The sequence below is a fragment of the Bos javanicus genome, chromosome 12, assembly GCF_032452875.1.
Source record: "Bos javanicus breed banteng chromosome 12, ARS-OSU_banteng_1.0, whole genome shotgun sequence".
Taxonomy (NCBI): Eukaryota; Metazoa; Chordata; class Mammalia; order Artiodactyla; family Bovidae; genus Bos; species Bos javanicus.
This window is the reverse complement of record NC_083879.1, coordinates 23,225,799-23,248,819: the sequence shown is the minus strand read 5'-3', so window position 1 is coordinate 23,248,819 and position 23,021 is coordinate 23,225,799. Positions and strand designations below refer to the sequence as shown.

The 23,021-nt window shown below is 39.7% G+C and overlaps 1 protein-coding gene across 1 annotated transcript in view; it reads left to right on the top strand.

The window, feature by feature from the left end:
* The window catches only part of NHLRC3 (NHL repeat containing 3), a 41,008-nt gene that overhangs the window by 7,380 nt on the left and 10,607 nt on the right, over positions 1-23,021 (top strand). The window lies entirely within an intron of this gene.

The following is a 23,021-nucleotide window of genomic DNA, read 5'->3' as shown; positions in this document are numbered from 1 at the left end:
TGGATGGAGGAGCCTGGTAGGCTGCAGACCATGGGGTTGTGAAGAGTCGGATGCAACTGAGCGACTTCACTTTCACTTTTCCCTTTCATGCATTGGAGAAGGAAATGGCCACCCACTCCAGTATTCTTGCCTGGAGAATCCCAGGGACGGGGGAGCCTGGTGGGCCGCCATCTATGGGGTCGCACAGAGTCGGACACGACTGAAGCGACTTAGCAGAACATGCATAAGTATGTTTTAAAGAAATAACTAATGAAGAATAGGATGGGAAAGAGGGACTAGGGTAATAACCCAGTAATTTGCCCTCTAGACTCGTTTGCCCTGGAGGGGAAGCAGAGAAATTAACATGGGTTTGCAGCATAATTTATTGAATTTCATATAAGCAGCACAAACTTTCTCTTTATTTGCTTCATAAACAATAAACTGCTTGAGAGATGGGATCTTGATTAACGAGAACCCACAGGGCGCCAGGCCCTGAAGATGCAGAGGTGAAGAGTCAGGGATGTCTGCGTGCCTTTGAGTAGCTTACAGTCCACACGACGTGACAGTGATTAGACTTCTGGAAGGAGGAGCGACAGGTCTGAGTTGAAGAGTCTTTGCAGGGGAATCAGTTTCAGCTCCAACTTGAAAAACTGAGGACAGGAAAACCATGAGTTTTGGGTAGAGAAGTTATGAAAAATTGCGCCCTTGCTATGAACCTTGGCAGGCTTTCTTTTAAAGGCCCAACTTGGCTTTGGTTGTTTAGCTCAGGGGTCCCCAGCCTTTGGGCTGGGGACAGGTTGGTACCGCCTGTCTGGTCAGCAGCAGCATTAGGTTAGAAATGAAGTGCACAAATGAATGTGATGCACTTGAATCACCCTGAAACCATCCTCCCCACTGCCCGGTCTGTGAAAAAATTGTCTTCCACGAAACTGGTCCCTGGTGCCAAAAAGGTTGGGGACCGCTGCTTTAGCTGTAAGATGCTTAATCTCAATCCTTAAACAGGAATAAAGTGGCTGGTGTCTAAGCCCTTTACCAAAAGGGATCTTAAAAATAACTAGAATGTTTTTAAAGGTAGCAAGAAAAATAGGTCCTCTTCTCGGTGCCTCTTTTCTTTTTTTCCTTTTTTTACATGACCTCTGTCCATTCCTAACTTTTGTCTACCTCAAAGAAGTTTTAGATTTATTTATATAAGAGTGTGTGCCAAACACTTGGAGCTATTAAGATGAATAATTTCCTGCTTTTTTCTTTCTGCATCTTTTTTTTAACCCGTTTGTTCTGAATATTAGCCTCCCAATTAAGACCATTTTTTCAGTTTGTTCTAGTTTATTCTTGGGTTGGCAGGAGACTTGCCATATTATAGTCTCTTTCACATCATTCTTTGCCTTTGCTCATATCAGCCTCCCTCTTTATCCTAATCATGTGTCATGTGTGTTAGTCACTCAGTCGTGTCCGACTCTTTGTGACCCCACGGACTATAGCCCACCAGGTTCCTCTGTCCATGGGATTCTCCAGGCAAGTTGCCATTCCCTTCTCCAGGGGATCTTCCCGACCCAGGGGTTGAACCCAGGTCTCCTGCATTGCAGGCAGATTCTTCACTGTCTGAGCTGCCAGGAAAGCCTCTTTATCCCAGTGTTTACAGTAATCTACCAACGGGACTCTGTCCTGTGCTCCAAGGCCGTTAATAAGTGTGCTTGTGCCATCGATTAAGCTGTGTGACCTGAACCAGTCACCTTCATTTTCTCGTCAGTAAAATTGGACTGTCATTGTGTTTCCTCCTTCAGGAAGGCTGTGAGGTTCAGATGTGCAATAGTGAGGTTCACGTGTGCAATAGGTACAGATGTGCCCTTTGAATTCTGTAGTTCCAAGTACATTGAAGGCGTCTTGTTAGAAAAGGTCCTTCTAAATGTGCTGTTTACCTGATACCAGCTATCAGTTTTGCCTTAATTTTGCATTTATTAAAATGCCATAAATTTATGCAGTTAGCCAAATAATAAATCTACTTGGAGGAAAATAAATAATTTGAGGTTTTGTTTGTTTTGCTTTCAAGTCAGCTCAAGAAGTGCAAATGTCTCTTTGAAGGAATATGGGTTTGATTTTTGTCATTTCAAAAATGTTGTATTTAACTTTGTTTTACGCCAGATTCTTACACAACTTGCCGAAAGTAATATTTGCGTGGACCCTGCTAAACGTGTTTATTAGCATGCTTGTAATCCTGGTATTTCACCTTTTTTCTCTGGATTAATGGTTAAATTAATTGAGAAATGCGTTGTATTTTCTGTTAAATAAAAATTTTGCAAAGAAAATGCAGTATTGTCTGGTTTTCCAATTAACGTTTGATTCTGTTGTTATAAAAGCAGTCTATAATTATGCCATTGAATAATTTCAGCGATCATGAAATCACTGGTTGATACTGAGAGTATATCCTCCTCTTCATTCACACGTGAAGTGAGGGCTGAAGTGGGTAAATATTGGGAGAGGTTGTGGCTTTAAGATGGTGGGTGGGTACAGATGATAGTGGTAACTACGTCTATTTTTGCTTTAGAAATGGAATCTCTTTATGCCTCTACCATCTAGATCTGTTCTGGGAGAGAGGGGTAGGGTGTTCTAAGTTAGAAAACCAAGGGTAATCCTGCTATTGTGTTAAAGTCCTATAAATCTTAATTATGTTGAGTTGGTTCATAGTGCTTTTCAGGTCTACTGTATCCTTCTACTTTTCTGTCTATTCATTCTATTAATTTTTGAGAGTTTGATATTGAAATTAAGATAAAACTCTTAATTTATCTACTAAAAAATGATTGTAATATATAGTGGCACTGTATGTAACTTTGTTCTATATTTTCCAAGTCTCCTGTAAATGTATTACCATATTTTCATAATTTAAAAAATAAAAAAGAATGAAAAATTAAAAAAAAAAAACCAAGGCTAAAAAAAAAGAAAACCAAGGCTACAGGTAATCTTTCTTAACCTCCACTAAAGCATTGAGCCTTTAGATTGGAATGTTTGTCCGGCAAAGCATACATGCAGTCTGATGAGAAGCTAAGGAGACCTATATACTTTGTAAAGCTCAGGCCATATTAAAGAACAACTTCAAGCAATGAGGCTGCTAGGTCAAAAGTAGTCAAGGCTCTACTTCCATTTTGCCTTTGTTGATTTTAAACATTACTGGATTTTAAAATAGGATCGATTGGAAAGCCAACATTAAAACAGGAAACTCAGGTTTTTGCTCCTCAGCCTCAGGAGAGTAAATCCAAATCAGTCTTTTGTAGAGAGTCAGAATAAATCAAGTTTATTTATTCAACAGAAATGTTTGAAACAGTGTATAAATGAAGACACTTGGGTGAGTATCATCTGCCCCAGCTCTTCGAACTACCTAGTTTGTAAAACAAAGCATGCTTGCTTTTCAGCTTTTCTGGAAGGGGCCATTTGACGCTTGTGTTACCTTCTTGATACGCAAGAGGGCAGCAGAGTCCTGCTTATGATAAGCATTTCTTGCAATCAAAGTGGGCATCTTTATACTTGACCTATACGTGACCTTCTTTATATTTCTGATTTTTTAAAATCTGGGGCTGTAGTGTTAACCATACTTTTAATTTTCCTTCAGCTTTTTTGCATCTTGAGGAAATTGGTTTATAGGTGACATCTTCCAAGGGTTGTTGGAAATATTTACTGCTTTATTGAACGTTTCCATGCTTAAGAAAAAAAGGGTTAAATCTTTTCAGTAATTCAAACTAATATCCTGAAGTGAATAACTCATTTTAAATATTTAAAATTGTAACCTGAAGGCGTACTTAGTACAATAGAAAATGTATCTGTTACCAGAAAGTTACTCTTTTTCTTCCTACTAGCTTTGTTGTTGTGTTTAACAGTTTTGCCATGTGGTTGCTGACTCTTACCGATAAGAAAGATGGATTATTTTATAGAGAGGCCCAGGGATTTATCCACTGTGCACTTACCCATAGAATTCCTGAGTGTATTAAGTAAATCAATCCTCTGAACGTTTAATGACATTTAATGTAGATACTCTCTTAGTATGTAAGACCTGAATGGAATTGGAACAATGGAAAATAGCACTCTTCGGAACTTTTGTTTCTTCAATTGTAAGCAATGAAATGATACTGTTATGATTCAGCTCTGCTTCTGTGATATTTGTGAAGAAAAGACGTGGTGTAACACGTGAAACAAGCATGTTTTGAAATGAGCATCTTGTTAAGTGGAATCTTTTGGATTAAATCTTTTAAAAGGTAGATTAAATTACCTTTGTAACGTCTTACAACAGTGTCATATCCTAAACTTGCTCCTCAGTTTTCGGCCACTTCATTCTCAAGAAAGAGAATGGTAGTAGCATGGTCCAGATCTCAGATTTATTCTTTACCAGAGTCAATGATAAAATCGATGTGTTAAAGTACTATAATGTGTTAAATTTTTTCCCCATAAGACTTTTACATACAAATGGCCACAATCACCGAAGTTTATATAACATTTTTCTTTAAATGTACAAGAGTATTTTAATGATTTGATGTTTACTGTATTTAAATACTAATTTTTAATTAACTAAAGGGATATAGGAACTATGTATACATTTGGTTTTGATCACTAATTTTAAAATTTTATCCAGTTTTTTTCTTTGTGTTTTCTGCGTGTGTGTATGTGTGTTTAAATAAATTTGTAAAGAGCATTATGCCCAAATAGGTCAAAACAACTGTATCAAAAAAATTAACTGTAAATTACCATGGCTAAATGCAAGTTATATACATTTAAAGACTCATGGAGGAAAGCCTTATTTGGCAACAAATTGTCTAAAAAAGATTTGAAAGCTTTGTTGGCCAAAAGTATTACAAGCCTTGTTAGGAAACAAGATTGCAACAATCTTGTTGCAATCTCAGATAACAGTAGGTATAAATATAATGGCAAGTTTATAAGACAGGATAGTCTGTGATCCTGGTAAACAGATCTGAGGTCTTGAAGTTTCCTTTGGAATGCCACATTTTAAGGGAAAACCTCAACAAATAGACTCCAGTCCCAAAGCAGGTGACCAAGATAACACAGTTAGGAAATACTTCTGAGACCTTGTAAGGTGATCCTGTAGTAGTAAACGACTCAGTGAGCTTTCCTCTAGAACTAAGCCAATGAACAGAAATAGCACAATAGCCATTGGCCCAGCCCAGTGAAAGAAAGTGAAGTGAAAGTCCCTCTGTTGTGTCAGACTTTGCGACCCCATAGACTATATACAGTCCATGGAATTCTCCAGGCCAGAATGCTGGAGTCGGTAGTCTTTCCCTTCTCCAGGGGATCTTCCCAACCCAGGGATCAAACCCAGGTCTACCCACATTGCAGGCAGATTCTTTACCAGCTGAGCCACAAGGTTAGCCCAAGAATACTGAACTGGGTAGCCTATTCCCTTTCCAGTAGATCTTCCCAACCCAGGAATCAAACGGGTTTCCTGCATTACAGGCAGATTCTTTACCAACTGAGCTATGAGGGAAGCCCTTAGCATTGCAATGGACTGTGTTAATACTGCAAGTGGTAAAGCTTATTGGTACAGAACTTGAAACCTGGAGTTGGTTTGACCTGAGTTCTGATCCAGGCCCTGCCACTTACTGTATCATTTTGAGGCTCTGCTTCATTTTTCTGATTTGTGAAATGGAAATAATAGTATTTTCCTCATAGGATTCTCGTGAATACAAATAAGATCATGCTTGGAGAGCATTATACTCAGTCCCCAACACACAGGAAGTACTTACCAAGCCTGGAGAGAGTCTCCTGCAGTATTTAAGCCAGAGATGGGCAGCCATGCCACCTTGAACCCTTACACTGGGAAGAGGACCCTCCCTATTTATAACTCCTGTGTTTAGTCACAGTATTGAAAACTAAACCTATAGTTGTGATAGACTAAGGTACCTATCACATAGAAATGCTATTTTTTTAAAAAAACAGACTGTTCAGTTTGCATTAAAGCTATTTATCAAACCATCAGCCAGTTACCAGGAATCCAGTGATCAGATCAGATCAGTCGCTCAGTCTTGTCCGACTCTTTGCGACCCCATGAATCGCAGCACGCCAGGCCTCCCTGTCCATCACCAACTCCCGGAGTTCACTCAGACTCATGTCCATCGAGTCAGTGATGCCATCCAGCCATCTCATCCTCTGTTGTCCCCTTCTCCTCCTGCCCCCAATCCCTCCCAGCATCAGAGTCTTTTCCAGTGAGTCAACTCTTCGCATGAGGTGGCCAAAGTACTGGAGTCTCAGCTTTAGCATCATTCCTTCCAAAGAAATCCCAGGGCTGATCTCCTTCAGAATGGACTGGTTGGATCTCCTTGCAGTCCAAGGGACTCTCAAGAGTCTTCTCCAACACCACACTTCAAAAGCATCAATTCTTCGGCGCTCAGCTTTCTTCACAGTCCAACTCTGACATCCATACATGACCACAGGAAAAACCATAGCCTTGACTAGACGGACCTTTGTTGGCAAAGTAATGTCTCTGCTTTTGAATATGCTACCTTGGTTGGTCATAACTTTTCCTTCCAAGGAGTAAGCGTCTTTTAATTTCATGGCTGCAGTCACCATCTGCAGTGATTTTGGAGCCCAGAAAAATAAAGTCTGACACTGTTTCCACTGTTTCCCCATCTATTTCTCATGAAGTGGTGGGACCGGATGCCACGATCTTCGTTTTCTGAATGTTGAGCGTTAAGCCAACTTTTTCACTCTCCACTTTCACTTTCATCAAGAGGCTTTTGAGTTCCTCTTCACTTTCTGCCATAAGGGTGGTGTCATCTGCATATCTGAGGTTACTGATATTTCTCCCGGCAATCTTGATTCCAGCTTGTGTTTCTTCCAGTCCAGCGCTTTTCATGATGTACTCTGCATGTAAGTTAAACAAGCAGGGTGACAATATACAGCCTTGACGAACTCCTTTTCCTATTTGGAACCAGCCTGTTGTTCCATGTCCAGTTCTAACTGTTGCTTCCTGACCTGCATACAAATTTCTCAAGAGGCAGATCAGGTGTTCTGGTATTCCCATCTCTTTCAGAATTTTCCACAGTTTATTGTGATCCACACAGTCAAAGGCTTTGGCATAGTCAATAAAGCAGAAATAGATGTTTTTCTGGAATTCTCTTGCTTTTTCCATGATCCAGTGATGGGCAGGGTAAATTTTCTGGAATTTACATTCTGCTTGGGGGGAACAGAACAGTTTGAGTGGAACAGTAAGACACTGATTAGAATTTGTGGTGCATGTTAACGCTTGATTGGCTAAATAAACACCCATCCCCAGTCTGCTTTACCTTTTACCACCTTAGATACTGGAAGAGCTAGGTGCTTGCTTCCTCAGCTTTGGGGCATCTAGAGGTGATGTGTTATGGTCTGGCCAATGTGGCCCTGGGACTTGTGGAAGATCATCTGGTTTCTTTGACTTAGAAAAATGTATCTTTAGCACCATCTTCTCTCTTGAACTTAAATGTGATGCCTGGAGTGACAGCAGCCCTTTTGGAACTATAGAGCAGCAGACCAATACTCTTAAGGAAGGCAGAACGCTGGAAGGAGCCTGGATTTTTATGATTGGGAAATTACCGAACTGGTCTTCTAGTTCCTTTCTCCAGACTTATGATGTGAGATAATTAAATATTTTAGTTACTTAAGCCTCTCTTAGTTGAATATTTTCTTGCAGATTAAATTATTCCTAAGAAATTTAGTGTTGAATTAACCTGTATTAATTTGGGAAGGATGGATGTTTTTTATGGTTTTAAGGGTCTGTATCTAAGAAAATAAGTCACTCTGCTTTTGTGTCTTATGTCCTTTCATAAGATTGTATTGGTGTTTTTTTAAAAAAAAAAAATACACATCCCAGACCTTTCTTTTGAGACACATTTTTATTCTTGTGTCGAATTTATCCTGTATGTTTATTTATAGTAGTTACTATAGTAGGATTTTTTCCCCCATTTCCAATTAGTTTTTGGTGATACAGAGAAAAAGTATCAATTATTTTTACATATTATCTACTCACCTTTATAAGTCTTACTCATCTTAATTAGTTATTGGAGATATTCAGATATTCTAGGTATACCACTCTGAAAGTAAGGGTGAGTATACATCTTTCAATATTTTTATTGCTTGTTTGATTTTTAAACTTTTATTGCATTAGGTACACTATTCAAAACAATGTTGAATGATAGTCATGGTATGGAATATCCTTATTTCTGATTTTAATGGAAATGGTACTTCACCAGGTTATACAGTATTTGCTATTAAATTTTGATAATTTTAATAAGGTTTTTCAATGTCTTGGATTTTTCTTTTGAGGGGGAGGGCATAGGATCTTAGTTTCCCCACCAAGGGTTGAACCTAGGCTGCTGCAGTGAAAGCACTGAGTCTTAACCACCGGACCACCAGGGAATTCCCATCTTGGAATTTTATTAAAAATACTTGGTTTTATAAAATGGTTTTGGGGATTGATGTTTGCAATATGTTAATTAAAGTTATAGTATTTTCCACATTTATTGTTGGAAAAAAATTTACTTGCTCATAATTTCTTGCTTGGGATTTTATTCTTGAAAGAAAGAGGGCAGTAGAGTTCCATTTATATACACTTCATTATATACACTTCAACCCATTTTCAAAAGGAATTTGAGTTTCTTCACAATAAAATGTTTTAAGTATGTTAATATAATGTCAAAAATTGTGTGAGATGAGGAAAGTACATTTATTCAAAACCTAGATTGATAATAGGTACAGCAATTAAGCAGTAAGTTAATTCTAAACTCTCTTGTAGCCATAGTAAAGAAGGAAACATGAATATGAAATTTTCATCTGATACAAGGAAGTAGATCTGTTTTTAAGAAACAAAAACTTTTCCCCCAACTTTTCTCCTCATGAGAAGACTGAAAAGGGACACAGAGGTGTGATTAAGACACGAGCTACCAGGTCACCTGTGTTCCCTCCTCCCCCATCAGTAGACTTCCAGAACCTGGAAGACTCGCCAGGGGATGAGTGAGCTCCTGGGCTTGGGTGTGAAATTTAAGGCTCACCAAAACACTCATCAAGATAAATGATATTTTAAGGCAGTATTTTTTTTTTTTTAATGCAGAAAACCTCTGATGAAGAAAGTATCAGACTTTTAAATAAATACAGGATTCGGCAAGATATGTATGAGGTTGAGGCAATGGAGGCCACGTTATACAAGTGGAGGGTTAGGTCCTACTTTCTTTTTTTTTTTTTTTAAGTTTTTGGCCATGCCATGAAGCCTGTGGGTCCCAGTTCCCCTACCAAGGATGGAGTCTGTTCCCTCAGCAGTGAAAGCATAGTCTTAACCACTGGACCACCAGGGAAGTCCCTAGTTTATTTTTCTGTTGTAGCTAGTTTATTTACTTTGTGTTGAACCTGATACCCCAGCAGTGAAAGCCCAGACCTCCAAGGAAGTCCCTGGATCCTACTTTAATTTAAAATGTTCATATTGTCTTCATTTCTTGTAGCTTTGAATTTTAGAATGTTGTATTAAAATATTACTTACCTTGATTACCATATTTTGGGCACCCCGTTAAATTTTGTGCCCAAGCAGAGGGCCTCACTTGCCTCACCCTCATCTGAATTTTTGGAAGAAAAGAGACTGGAAAACCAATCGGAGCCTGAGGAATAGTCCTGGGGGCTGACAAGAGAAAGACAAAGGAAGCCTCACTAAGAACGTCCCAGATCAGACTCCTTTTCATGCATTATTTCATCTACAATTACTCCCCAAGGCAGCTATTAGCATAATGGTTTATCTAAGGAACCGAGTGTCAATGTGGAAGAGTAGAAAGCAACCGAACGTGGTTTCACCCAAGATCTACGGGCCCCAAGAGCCTTGCTGTTCCCACTGTTGATAACAGGTGCCTCCTCGTGCTCAGCAGAATTCTTGACATTTGCTCCACCTTTCAGGTCAGAAGCTCTACCGTGTGAAGACAAAAATCACAATGAGAAATTTCACTTGAAGCTGCCTGAGATTTTAAACCCTAGCTTTTCTCCTCCTGACGCTCTCTAAAAAATAACTCTTCTTCCTGAGTTGCTTGTATGTTCAAGTAAGAAGCTTCTGACAGAGTGGTGGTGGGATGCGCCCTTCTCTGTATTGGTCTGCCACGTGCTGGGCCACAGCATTGCTGAGACAGAAAGGGCGGTCAGTTAAGTGAATCCAGTGGCTGTATACACTTGTGTTATAAATCTAGCCAGTTACGGTAATTCATATTGAGTGTGGTGAGAAGAGAACTGTGTTTGGAGTCTGAAGTGAAGTTGACTGCCAATACGTGATTTTGAATCATTCATTTCTCTAGGGTTTCAGATTCCTTTTGTATGGGATTTTTTCCATGAAAATATGATTGTGTAAAATCCTGCCTTCTTTTAAGCCCACCTGATCCATTGATTTCAGTGTTGACCATCTGGTGATGTCCATGTATAGAGTCTTCTCTTGTGTTGGAAGAGAGTGTTTGCTATGACCAGTGCGTTCTCCTGGCAAAACTCTATTAGTCTTTGCCCTGCTTCATTCCATATTCCAAGGCCAAATTTGCCTGTTACTGCAGGTGTTTCTTGACTTCCTACTTGTGCATTCCAGTCCCCTATAATGAAAAGGACATCTTCTTTGGGTGTTAGTTCTAAAAGGTCTTGTAGGTCTTCATAGAACCGTTCAACTTCAGCTTCTTCAGCGTTACTCGTTGGGGCATAGACTTGGATTACTGTAATATTGAATGGTTTGCCTTGGAAACAAACAGAGATCATTCTGTCATTTTTGAGATTGCATCTAAGTACTGCATTTCGGACTCTTTTGTTGACCATGATGGCCACTCCATTTCTTCTGAGGGATTCCTGCCCGCAGTAGTAGATATAATGGTCATCTGAGTTAAATTTACCCATTCCAGTCCATTTCAGTTCGCTGATTCCTAGAATGTCGACATTCACTCTTGCCATCAACTTCCTGATGTTCAAGCTGGTTTTAGAAAAGGCAGAGGAACCAGAGATCAAATTGCCAACATCTGCTGGATCATGGAAAAAGCAAGAGAGTTCCAGAAAAGCATCTATTTCTGCTTTATTGACTATGCCAAAGCCTTTGACTGTGTGGATCACAATAAACGGTGGAAAATTCTGAAAGAGATGGGAATACCAGAACACCTGATCTGCCTCTTGAGAAATTTGTATGCAGGTCAGGAAGCAACAGTTAGAACTGGACATGGAACAACAGGCTGGTTCCAAATAGGAAAAGGAGTTTGTCAAGGCTGTATTGTCACTGTGTTTATTTAACTTCTATGCAGAGTACATCATGAAAAGCGCTGGACTGGAAGAAACACAAGCTGGAATCAAGGTTGCCGGGAGAAATATCAGTAACCTCAGATATGCAGATGACACCACCCTTATGGCAGAAAGTGAAGAGGAACTCAAAAGCCTCTTGATGAAAGTGAAAGTGGAGAGTGAAAAAGTTGGCTTGAAGCTCAACATTCAGAAAACGAAGATCATGGCATCCGGTCCCACCACTTCATGAGAAATAGATGGGGAAACAGTGGAAACAGTGTCAGACTTTATTTTTCTGGGCTCCAAAATCACTACAGGTGGTGACTGCAGCCATGAAATTAAAAGACGCTTACTCCTTGGAAGGAAAGTTATGACCAACCTAGATAGCATATTCAAAAGCAGAGACATTACTTTGCCAACAAAGGTCCGTCTAGTCAAGGCTATGGTTTTTCCTGTGGTCATGTATGGATGTGAGAGTTGGACTGTGAAGAAGGCTGAGCGCCGAAGAATTGATGCTTTTGAAGTGTGGTGTTGGAGAAGACTCTTGAGAGTCCCTTGGACTGCAAGGAGATCCAACCAGTCCATTCTGAAGGAGATCAGCCCTGGGATTTCTTTGGAAGGAATGATGCTAAAGCTGAAACTCCAGTACTTTGGCCACCTCATGCGAAGAGTTGACTCACTGGAAAAGACCCTGATGCTGGGAGGGATTGGGGGCAGGAGGAGAAGGGGATGACAGAGGATGAGATGGCTGGATGGCATCACTGACTCGATGGACATGAGTCTGAGTGAACTCCGGGAGTTGGTGATGGACAGGGAGGCCTGGCGTGCTGCGATTCACGGGGTCGAAAAGAGTCGGACACGACTGAGCGACTGATCTGATCTGATCCATTGATGAAGAAAGTACATTGTGATTTCAACATTCACATGGGGAACCTGGGCTCAGTCAATACATCTACCAATTGCTAAGTGTAAATAAGGCATGCAGCCTATCTTGATCAAACCTATCAATAAATGACTGCATAGGGCTAGCTCCACTAATGACTTCATTACCGCTTTTTGTAGTGATCACTGGGACATCTATCAGGATTGTCCTGTCATAAATAGAGGATTGCTATGAATAAATGCATTGTTGTTCGTCTTGTTTGTACAAGTTCTTTTGTGAACCATAACCATTGCCTAAGAAATCATTTGACTTCCAAAAACTAACATTTTAAGAATCAGACTGGACATAGTCTTTCAAGCAGAATTAATCAAATAGCTCTTTGCACCTTAAGAGCTGAGGCACAATTTGGTTGTATTTCTTTCACTTTTGTATACCCAAAGCCAGGAACAGTGCCTGGCTGATAGTGGGTTCCTCCGAAGAGAAAACATAGTTGTTTTTGCTTGTTTATTCTATGCTTAAGAAAAATAAACAGTCCAAACATTAGGCTCACAAGCCTCTCACCCAGATAAATATCTATATGCCCTTTGGCAAATAGGGCATGAAACAGAGCGTTCACCTTGAAGAGGAAAGAGTTGGACCCAGAAAAACTGGTGATTGATGTTAATCAAGTTTTGCCTTATTGGAGCTTATTTAGATCAAAGGCTAATCCTTGCCATTTAGCTCCATTTTCTAACATTTAAGTATTTAATCTTTTAGGAGGATTTTCTTTGGAGGAATTCATTCCTTCAACAAAGATATTATTTCGGATATACAGGGTCTTAAAAATGTTGAAGACATTCTCTTTAAGGATATCACAGGCTAATGGATAATAGAAACATGTAAGGAAAGAGTTAAATGCAGTTAAATGCAATTATAGGAATATATTCAAGCAGAATATGGGCACACATTGGCAATGTTTAACTCTGATTTCCCGAGTCTAGGAGAATTTAGTAAAGAAGCTTGAAATTGGTCTAAAGGATGAGTAGAAGTTCTCCAGGTAGAAAAAGAAGAGAAAGACATTCCAGAACCAGGGAAAGAATCTGCAAAAATATATAGGGACAAAATCGCATAACGAACCTGCATGGGTGCTTAGTCGTGTCCGGCTCTTTGTGACCCCATGGATTGTAGCCCACCAGCTCCTCTGTCCATGGGATTTTCAAGGCAAGAATACTGGAGTGGATTGCCATTTCCTTCTCAAGGGACTCTTCCCGACCCAGGGATGGAACCTGGGTCTCTTGTTCATTGGCAGGCAGATTCTTTACTACTGCAACACCTGGGGGCCGTAACAAATTTAGGGGGTTATACATAGCTTAATATGGCTGGAACAAAAGATTTTTTGAGATGGTGGGAGATTGCACAGAGAATTAAGTCAGGGACCAGGTAATAGTCCCTGACACCAGGGAACTCTGTGTCTGCTTGCTGAGTGTTGACTGGATTCTCCTAATCAGAAGCTCTCCACAGTCCTGAAAGATACAAGGTATGGTGGGGGTCATGTTCCCATCAGTATGAGTGGATCCTGCAGAGTGCTTCATTTCCTTTCATCCATGGAATTTGGTTTGGCTTCTTCCTCTAAGAATTTCAAACCTGGCTGTGCATTAGAATCTTCTAGTTGTAACTTTTAAAAAATACACATTTCTCTTTCTCTTCCACATCTTCCATCAAATCAACGTACTGAACAGTCCCAACCAGCCATCCCTGAACTCATGTTTAGGGGCTTCTTAAGTGGAGAGACATTGACAAATGTGAAACAGAGGTTTAATGTCAAGGTAAGATGTACTACTTAGGGAAGGTCACATTGTCACTGTGGGCTTTTCCAGTGGCTCAGTGGTAAAGAATCTGTTCAATGCAGGAGACCTGGGTTCGGTCCCTGGATTGGGAAGATTCCCTGGAGGAGGAAATGGCTACCCATTCCAGTATTTTTGCCTGGAGAATCCCATGGACAGAGGAGCCTGATGGGCTATAGTCCATGGGGTTGCAGAGGAATCAGACACGACTTAGTGACTAAACAGCAACATTGTCACTGCAAGTAGGATATTTGAGAAAGAAGATAAAAGGCACAAATGACCAATGGCAGGGATTCTCCAAATCATTGTCATAGTTTAGGCCAACTATAAAGAGGGTCTGAACTAAAGCAATCGGATATAAGGAAGGAAGTAAAAATGAGTGATCTTAATGACTTTAGAATCTATGGCACTTGGATTCCATAGAACTGTATGGAGAGAGAGATAGTAAGGGATTAAGAGTGACTCCAGATGTCCAACTTGAGTTTTATGGAAAAGGAAATGGAAGATTCTTAACAACTTTGGAGAAAATGGCAGTGACCTTAATTCGGGACATTGTTTCAATTTGAGATGTTTGTGGTATATTTATCATCACATTTCTTACAGACAGTTGTATATCCCAGCCTAGAGTTCTGGAAAGAGGTCTGGGCTGAGGATAGGAATTTGGGGGACATCTTTGCTTACGTATAAGTGGAAGTGAAACCAGTAGGTGATGTCACTCAGAGTGGAAAGAGTAACAGAAGACTGAGAACCAAAGTCTAAGAGTCAAATTTTAAGAGGAGCTTAAGAGAGAAGAGTTAGCAAAGGACACGGAAAAGGATCAGCCAGAATGATGGGAAGAAATCCAAGAGAGAGCAACATGACCAAAGTCACAGGAGCCAAAAGAATAACTTCAAGAAGAGGATGTGGTCAGCACTTAAAAACATGCTTAAGACACATCAGATGAAATGACCATTTGGTGAGCAAAGAGAAGGTTATTAGCAACTTTAGTGACAGCAATTTCAGTTTAACAGTTAGGAAAAACGAGCCAATTTGCTGTGGGTTGAGAAATCAACTGGAAATGAAGAAGAGATAAGGAAGGAGCAGTTACTTTTTTAAGAAGTTTGCCTAAAAAGAGACATAGAGTGGTAGCTAGCTAGAAAAGATACAGAATTGAATGCACATATGTGTCTGGTTTTCACATGAGAGACTAGTAAAAATTTGCTGAGAGGAAGACAGAGTTTGAAATTTTCAGTGAAAGGATAATTGATAGAGGAAGAGAAGGGAGTCTGGAATGCAGAGTGGGGTTTACCCTAGTTTTCCTTATGGTTTCATCTTCCAGTCATTTGGGGAAAACAAAAGACTGTACCATAGAAGAAGGGAAATTTTCTTTTTTCTTATCTCCCCACCTGTATCTTCCCACTTTCTTCTCTAAAGCGACTCCATCCCACTTGCACTCCCTTTACACTTTGAAGACATACCTTTCATAGGCACAGAGATTTTGTGGCATTTTATGTGGTAGCATGATAAAAGTATTGTCAATAAAAGTATGGTAGTGATTAGTATAAATTCCTCATTCAAAACACACAAAACCATTGACTTAACCTCAAAAACAAGGTAGAATTGAAGTTACTGTTCATTCAATGACCTTACGAAGATCATGGCATCTGGTCCCATCACTTCATGGGAAATAGGTGGGGAAACAGTGGAAACAGTGTCAGACTTTATTTTTTGGGCTCCCAAATCACTGCAGATGGTCACTGCAGCCATGAAATTAAAAGACGCTTACTCCTTGGAAGGAAAGTTATGACCAACCTAGATAGCATATTCAAAAGCAGAGATATTAGTTTGCCAACAAAGGTTCATCTAGTCAAGGCTATGGTTTTTCCAGTAGTCATGTATGGATGTGAGAGTTGGACTGTGAAGAAAGCTGAGTGCCAAAGAACTGATGCTTTTGAAGTGTGGTGTTGGAGAAGACTCTTGAGAGTCCCTTGGACTGCAAGGAGATCCACCCAGTCCATTCTAAAGGAGATCAGCCCTGGGATTTCTTTGGAAGGAATGATGCTAAAGCTGAAACTCCAGTACTTTGGCCACCTCATGTGAAGAGTTGACTCACTGGAAAAGACCCTGATGCTGGGAGGGATTGGGGGCAGGAGGAGAAGGGGATGACAGAGGATGAGATGGCTGGATGGCATCACTGACTCTATGGACATGAGTCTGAGTGAACTCCGGGAGTTGGTGATGGACAGGGAGGCCTGGCGTGCTGCAATTCATGGGGTTGCAAAGAGTCGGACACGACTGAGAGACTGAACTGAACTGAACTGAAAGTGCACTTTTTAATTTTTTGCTGCATCACAGAAATTGGCAGTCATCCTTCCTAAACATACTTTTTCCTGTTACCCTTGGGAGTATTTTTGACAAATTATGTATTTATTGGCTGCACTGGGTCTTTGTTGTGGTGTAAGGGCTTCTCATTCCAGTGGTCTCTGTGGCAAAGCATGAGCTCTGGGGCATGGGGGCTTCAGTAGCTTTGGTGTAGGGGCTCAGTAGTTGCAGCTCCTGGGCTCTAGAGCATGGGCTCAGTGGTCGTGGTGCACCGGCTTTAGTTGCCCTGTGGCATATGAAATCTTCCCGGAGCAGGGATTAAACACGTGTCCCTGCATTGGCCGGCAGATTCTTACCCATTGTGCCACCAGGGAAGTCCTCCTTGAGAGTATTAACTGAGGTACTTCTGAAGGGAATTAGAGTCTGTCTCTGTGCTATGCTGCCCTATAGTCAAGTGAGCCGAGTTAATATTTCATCCAATTCACCATCTTTTTCTCATTTTTCAAAGTGAAGAGACAGATCACTATGGAGAAAATGTCTTCTCATTGTGGAAGATTTAGGTGTCTGCAGAGCCTAATGAGGGCACTGTGCATTATCGATTTTATATATTAAAGAATCACACCCTTCCTAAGTGTAAAATTATTCAGACACACCTCTGTTGGTATCATTTTGGAAGTTGTCACACAAAGCGTGGGAAATAGAAACAGCACATAAAGATAGACACAATGTACCTCAGGAAATCAAGATTTTAACCTCAAAGCACATAACAGAAGAGGCAGTATTTGAACCCAACACACCTAGGTTGAGAATGCATCTGTGGTATCTACTGTGTCCCTTATCTTCTAAACCCTCCTGGCAAAGGTGGGATGCCTCTTCAGTGGGACAGGAATTTCTGCAGACACTGTTTCAAGTCATTTTTAGAGTTTTATAGTTATAGCTCCTGGGCACTTATGAGAACCTCACAGTGAAAATAAAAAAATTTTCCCCAGATTTTCCCAAACTGCCCAAATTAAGATCTGTTATTTGTACCCTGGAGATGAGTACAGAGATTGACTTGGGGAAAAGTAACCTCTTTCTGGCTATGAGTCTGAGGAGGCTTGGGAGCAGATAGCCTGTCTGGTTATGCATAAGCACCATGGTTGGGTGAGTGTTCTTCCCTCTGAGCTTCTGTGGTTGAATACTTCAGTCTTCCTTTGTCCTCATTCCTGTTGTCTGATGAGGTGTACAGATTGCACAAACACGAGCCTCTGTAGATTGCAAGGTGAGCTTATACCTGAAGAATGGAATATTCATATTCAGCATCGAAGAGCGAAATATCAAATGAAGTAAAACAAAAAGAAGCAGCTGGTAAAGAAAAAACCAAAGCCCAAAGAGGCTAAAATAGGAGCTTCCTAATATTCTTGCAAGGGCTTCCCAGGTGGCTTAGTGGTAAAGAATCCGCCTGCAATGCAGGAGACACAGGTTCAATCCTGAGGTCAGGAAGATCCCCTGGAGAAGGAAATGGCAACCCACACCAGTATTCTTGCCTGGGAAATCCCATGGACAGAGGAGCCAGGCGGCTACAGTTCATGGGGTCGCAAAGAGTCAGACACGACTCAGTGATTAAACAATGGCAACAATACTCTGGCCACCCCCAACAAGTGTTCTATGATTCTTTCTGTAATGTTCTCTTTTCATTCCTTATCTTGCTTATTTGCAATTTCCTTCTCAAAAAAAATCAATACGTCCAGAGCTATATTTCTCTTTCCGAAGAACCAATGTTTGCCTTAGTTCATTGTTTTTGTAATACCTTGGTTTTTCTATTTTGGCTCTTATTCTTTCTTCCCATTCTCTTTGGATTTATTTTCTTCTTTTTATAACTTCTTAAGTGTATGCTTAGCTCATTCTTTTAATATTCTGCTTGTATTGCATAATGGTATGAATCTCCATCCAAATTTTCATAGGTAGTATCTTAATTATAATTTGGTTCCAAATACTTTATTTCCATAATGACTCTTCTTTGAAGTCTGTTCTTAAATTTATAATTATGAAGGACTTTATCTTTGCATTTCTGATTTCTAACTTAATTGTGTAATGGACGGAGAAAGTATTATGTTTGATACAGACTATCTGGTATATTTAGACAGGGTTTTTAACCATGTATATGGTCAATGTTGTTAAGCTCCATTTATGCTTCTGAAGAGTGAGAATTCTCTGTTGTCATTAGATAAAGCTTGCTAATTGCATTATTTGAATTTTATTTAATTTTTTTCATCTCCTTGAGCTATTATTTAGTGGGAGAAATATGAATTTGTTTATTTTATGTAGATTTCAATCAGATTTTGCTTTATATTTTCTTATATTCTCTCTAAACTATAAAAGAGCCTCAGGAGTATTAAAGAACATAAACCCTGGAGTAATTGATTTCCATTGATTGAATGTATCATTAGTTGGATTAGATTAATTTGAATATTTCCTCCCGCTTTCACTTTTCCAGGCTTTTTAGCCTGAGGCTCGTTTAATGCCTTGTTACTTTTATGGTTCCATTAAAGTCACCATGCCCAGGGCAGAGTGTGAAAGGAGGCAGGAGCTGTTTCCAGGAGATCTCCAGCCACCCAGATCTGGACGGTACCTGCTTTCTGACAGCTTTCTGTGGAGGTCTGCCTTTTCATTAGCAGGATTTGTCACTTAACGGGGGACCCCAGCAAGTGGAAGGGGTGAATGGGCTCTGTGTCCACACACCTTCTTACACAATCTGACATAGTCAAAGAGGTAGCAAAAAAGGCCCTGCCAGCCCATCAGATGAGTTGAATTTAATAAATTCTTCTAGTCATAATTTAATGGCCTTCTATTCCCCATCTCATCTTCCTTGTTTCAGTTTTTTCTCCTGATCCCCTTTATAAACTCACGGAGATACACTGGGTCATTGATACCTGTGGGTTTTTTTTTCCCTTTTGTAACAGTTAATTTTTTGGAGATAATTTTAGCTCTCAAGAATTACAAAAACTGTACAGTGTTTTTACACTCTCTTTGTCTTCAGATGACCGTCTTTCCTAACCGTATACACCTTTGCCTTACCTGAGCATCTTTCATGAGCACAGTACATTTATCAAAAGAATAGAAATTAACCCTGCTATAATATTATTAACTGAAGTTAATAAAATAAATAAGATACAACCAGATTCACCAGGGTTTCCATTAATGTCATTTTTTCTGCTCTAGGCTGTGACCCAGGATCTCACATTAGATGTAGTGGTCGCATCTGCCCCGTCACCTCCAATCTGATGGTGCCTCCTCCTTCTCTTGTCTTTTATGACTTTGATACTTTTCATGCACAGTTATTTTGTGGAATGTCCCTCACTTTGGATTTGTTCGATGTTTTCTCATGCTGAAGTCCTGCCTTGTTGGGAAGGACTGGACAGAAGCGACGTTCCTTCCCCAATGCACTGTTATCAGGGGTACCTGACGTCAGTATGGAGTGATCATCGTATCAACCATGATCACTTGGCTAAGGTGACACCTGCCAGGAAGCTCTTCTGTAAATTTACTACTTTTCCCTTTGTAAATTGCTACATATTTGCAGGGAGACACTTTGAAACTATGCAGATACCCTGTTCGGACTTAAACATTTCTCCAGGCTACCCAGGGTCTAGTCTTTTGGGAACATAAAATAGAAGCTGAGAGGCTCTGAAAGTTCCTCCTTCCTCCAAAAAAGGAATCTCCCACTGGTTTAGCTTACAAGCTTCCCTCGAAGGTTTTCAGTTTCCTTTTCATTTTGGTCACAGAGGAATTGCTTCTTACTGTCTTACAAGCTCTGTGAACACACTGGAAAGAGTATTTGTGTCTTGTCCATTATTTCTCTGTGTTTTGTAATGGAAGATTTTTTTTTTTGGATAATTCAAATATCCTGCTGAAAGCGATCCTTGCTCTGCCCACACGCATACACTGACACTGATATCCATCTCCATATTCTCAAGGCCATCATTATGACGGCTGTACTTTCTGAATCTAAAACCAAGATTCCTCTTCTGAAAAAAAAAAAAAAAAAGGACTCCTTTTGATTTGTGAAAAATTTTTATGGGAAAAGACTTAACAATTGTGTAACACTTTTCATATAAAACGTTCCATGCATCATGGGAACTCTACTCAATGCTCTGTGGTTACCTAACTGGGAAGGAAATCCAAAAAAGAGGGGGGATATATATGTACATGTAGCTGATTCACTCTGCTGTACAACAGAGACTAACACAACATTATAAAGCAATTGTAGTCTAATAAAAATTAATAAAAACAAAAAGAATTACCATTGTATATACATTAAACTGTGTGATTAAATATTGTCACTTTCAGTCCTTTTTTAAAAATAAGATTACCTAAAATTGAGACAATCACAGAAAATACTGGACATATGTTCTCTGCACCTCCGGCTCATTAATCACATTGCTCACCTTCTGCGGTTCTGTTTTGGGCACGTGATCTCTTACAACACAGTTGCATCTGTGGAACATCGAGCTCTACTGTTTTTCTGTAGTTGATGATGATGATATGAGCGAATAACTACTGTTTCTAAACAATGGATAGATATACAGTATACTCAACAAAATTGTTCTTAACAATTCTTAAAAATTGTTTTGACAATCTCCTACTACAATTTTATTACATCTCCCATGTCTGACTTTTATACTCATACTACCGATACCCTTCCTGCATGTTTCTTTCTCTAGAGCTGATTTTTTTTTTTTTGACTAGTGCCATCTGTCATTATAACTCATCTTCCATGCTGAGTGGCTTTGCATGAGGCGATTGCTGGTTCCCTAGCCACTTGGACCTCACGGTTCCCCATGAAAAACCAGAGGACGCCACTCTGGCAGTATTCAGATACCTGACTCATCTGAATTTCCTGCTGAGATGGAAACCTGCAATGGAAAGTCAGTCAAGTGTTTTCTGTTTAGGCTGGAGTAGAGGTTGGGTTCTGTGTGTGTATGTGCGTGTATGTGTGTACAGGCAAGTGTGCTCATTTGGAGAGTGAGGCTAAGTCTCAGTGCGCAATAAAGCAAGGAACAGATGGTGCTGTCAGTTCCAGGCACCGCACAATCGCACACCATATGAGCATTCCCCAACAGTGCTGCATATGCAAACCCAAGCTGCCAGCAATCCCTCTGGTACTTAAATTCCCAGAGCTCCGAGAGAGCATATTGCACTACATTCCTCTGAACAATAAAAATTACTTGACTTTCTGCCTTTCCTCTACATTCCTTCCCACACCCTGCTCCCTGAGGCTAGTTGGAGAGGAGCTTCAAACTAAAATGTTATGAAATCGAGTCTTTAGTCATTTGTTCTCTAAGGTAAAGCAACACTGACACACAGCGATGTTAGAAATAAACGAGTGGGACTCATCATCATAAACGTGAACATTATTTATTCACTGAACAAGTAAGTGAAAATCTCCCTTTATGAGCAAAAGCCCATATGGAGCAAACAATTTTTTTTTTAAGTACAATTCCTGCCCTCAAACCAGTAATCAATCAGAGATGATAAGATACACAATATAACCAAAATATGAGTTGGAACATAAACAGTATAAAGTGAAAAAGAGTTTACATGAATGACATTGTTGTTGATTTCAGGATAAACCTTATGGAAACAGTAACTTTGAGTTAGGCTTTGAGAAAGTCAGAGTTTAGGTATAAGACAAGGGGTTATAGTTTACTAATAAATTAATACAAATTATACACATAGTCCCAGATCTATTGCCATCACTAGTTGTTTAGCCAATGGAAAATTAAAACGAAAAAATATTGTATTACCTAGTTTGGAGATTTGGACATTTTATTCTCAATGAAGACAGTCAACTGCAACATGTTCTCTGTTTGAAAGCTTTCAGTTTAACTGGAACTCATACATTGCTGCTTGAATGTAAACTGGTACTACCACTTGGAAAAAGTAAAGCTGAATGTAGGCATGTCTTAGGATCCAGTAAGTCCATTCCTATAAAATAGTCATCAAAAGGCATAATCTAGAATATTAATAGCATTATGTAGCCCCAAACTGGAAGCTACCCAAATGCCCATTGACTTTAAAAAGTGAAGACTGTATCATGGAATATTCACTCAATGGAATATCATATGGAGATAAATGGATGATATATATATTTATGTGTGTGTGTGTGTACACAGAGATGAATCTCTCAGGCATAAAGTTGAACATACAAGAGAATAGATAATGTATGATTCCTTTTATAAGTCTTTTGTGCTAACTGCTATGGACTGAATTGTGTTGCCCTACATAAACTGTCTAAAGTAATCTGAGCTGTTAGAAGTCAGAGTAATTGTCACCTTGAGGAATAGTAAGTAGATGGAAGCACAAGGAGGGGCTTCTGAAGTGTCAGTAAATTTGCAATTTCTTTTTCTAGGTTCTGGTTAAATGAGTGTGTTCAGTTTATGAAAAAATATCAAACTTTATTTTTATGAGACATCATACACTTTTCTATAATATATTTAATTAAAAGCCTTAAAATATTTTCTTAAATCAAGATAACCTAGATTTCTCAATTATAAAGCATAGTAGGCTTTAGTAGAACTTCCTCTTGATCTTTGAAATCTAATTCTTTGTCTTATTATTATAAAAATCTGACTCAATTTCTAAGTCTCTGATGACTCTTCTAAACAGACAGTATGTAGTTTTCTTCAGTTGGGACTAAGAATTGATGCTCTTTAGGTTCTTCTTCTCTTTAAATGTTGTGTACAGTTCTGTCCTTATATTGCCTCTTTTTGCTTTCTCTTCCATCTCTACGTGATCTGTCATCCACCTCA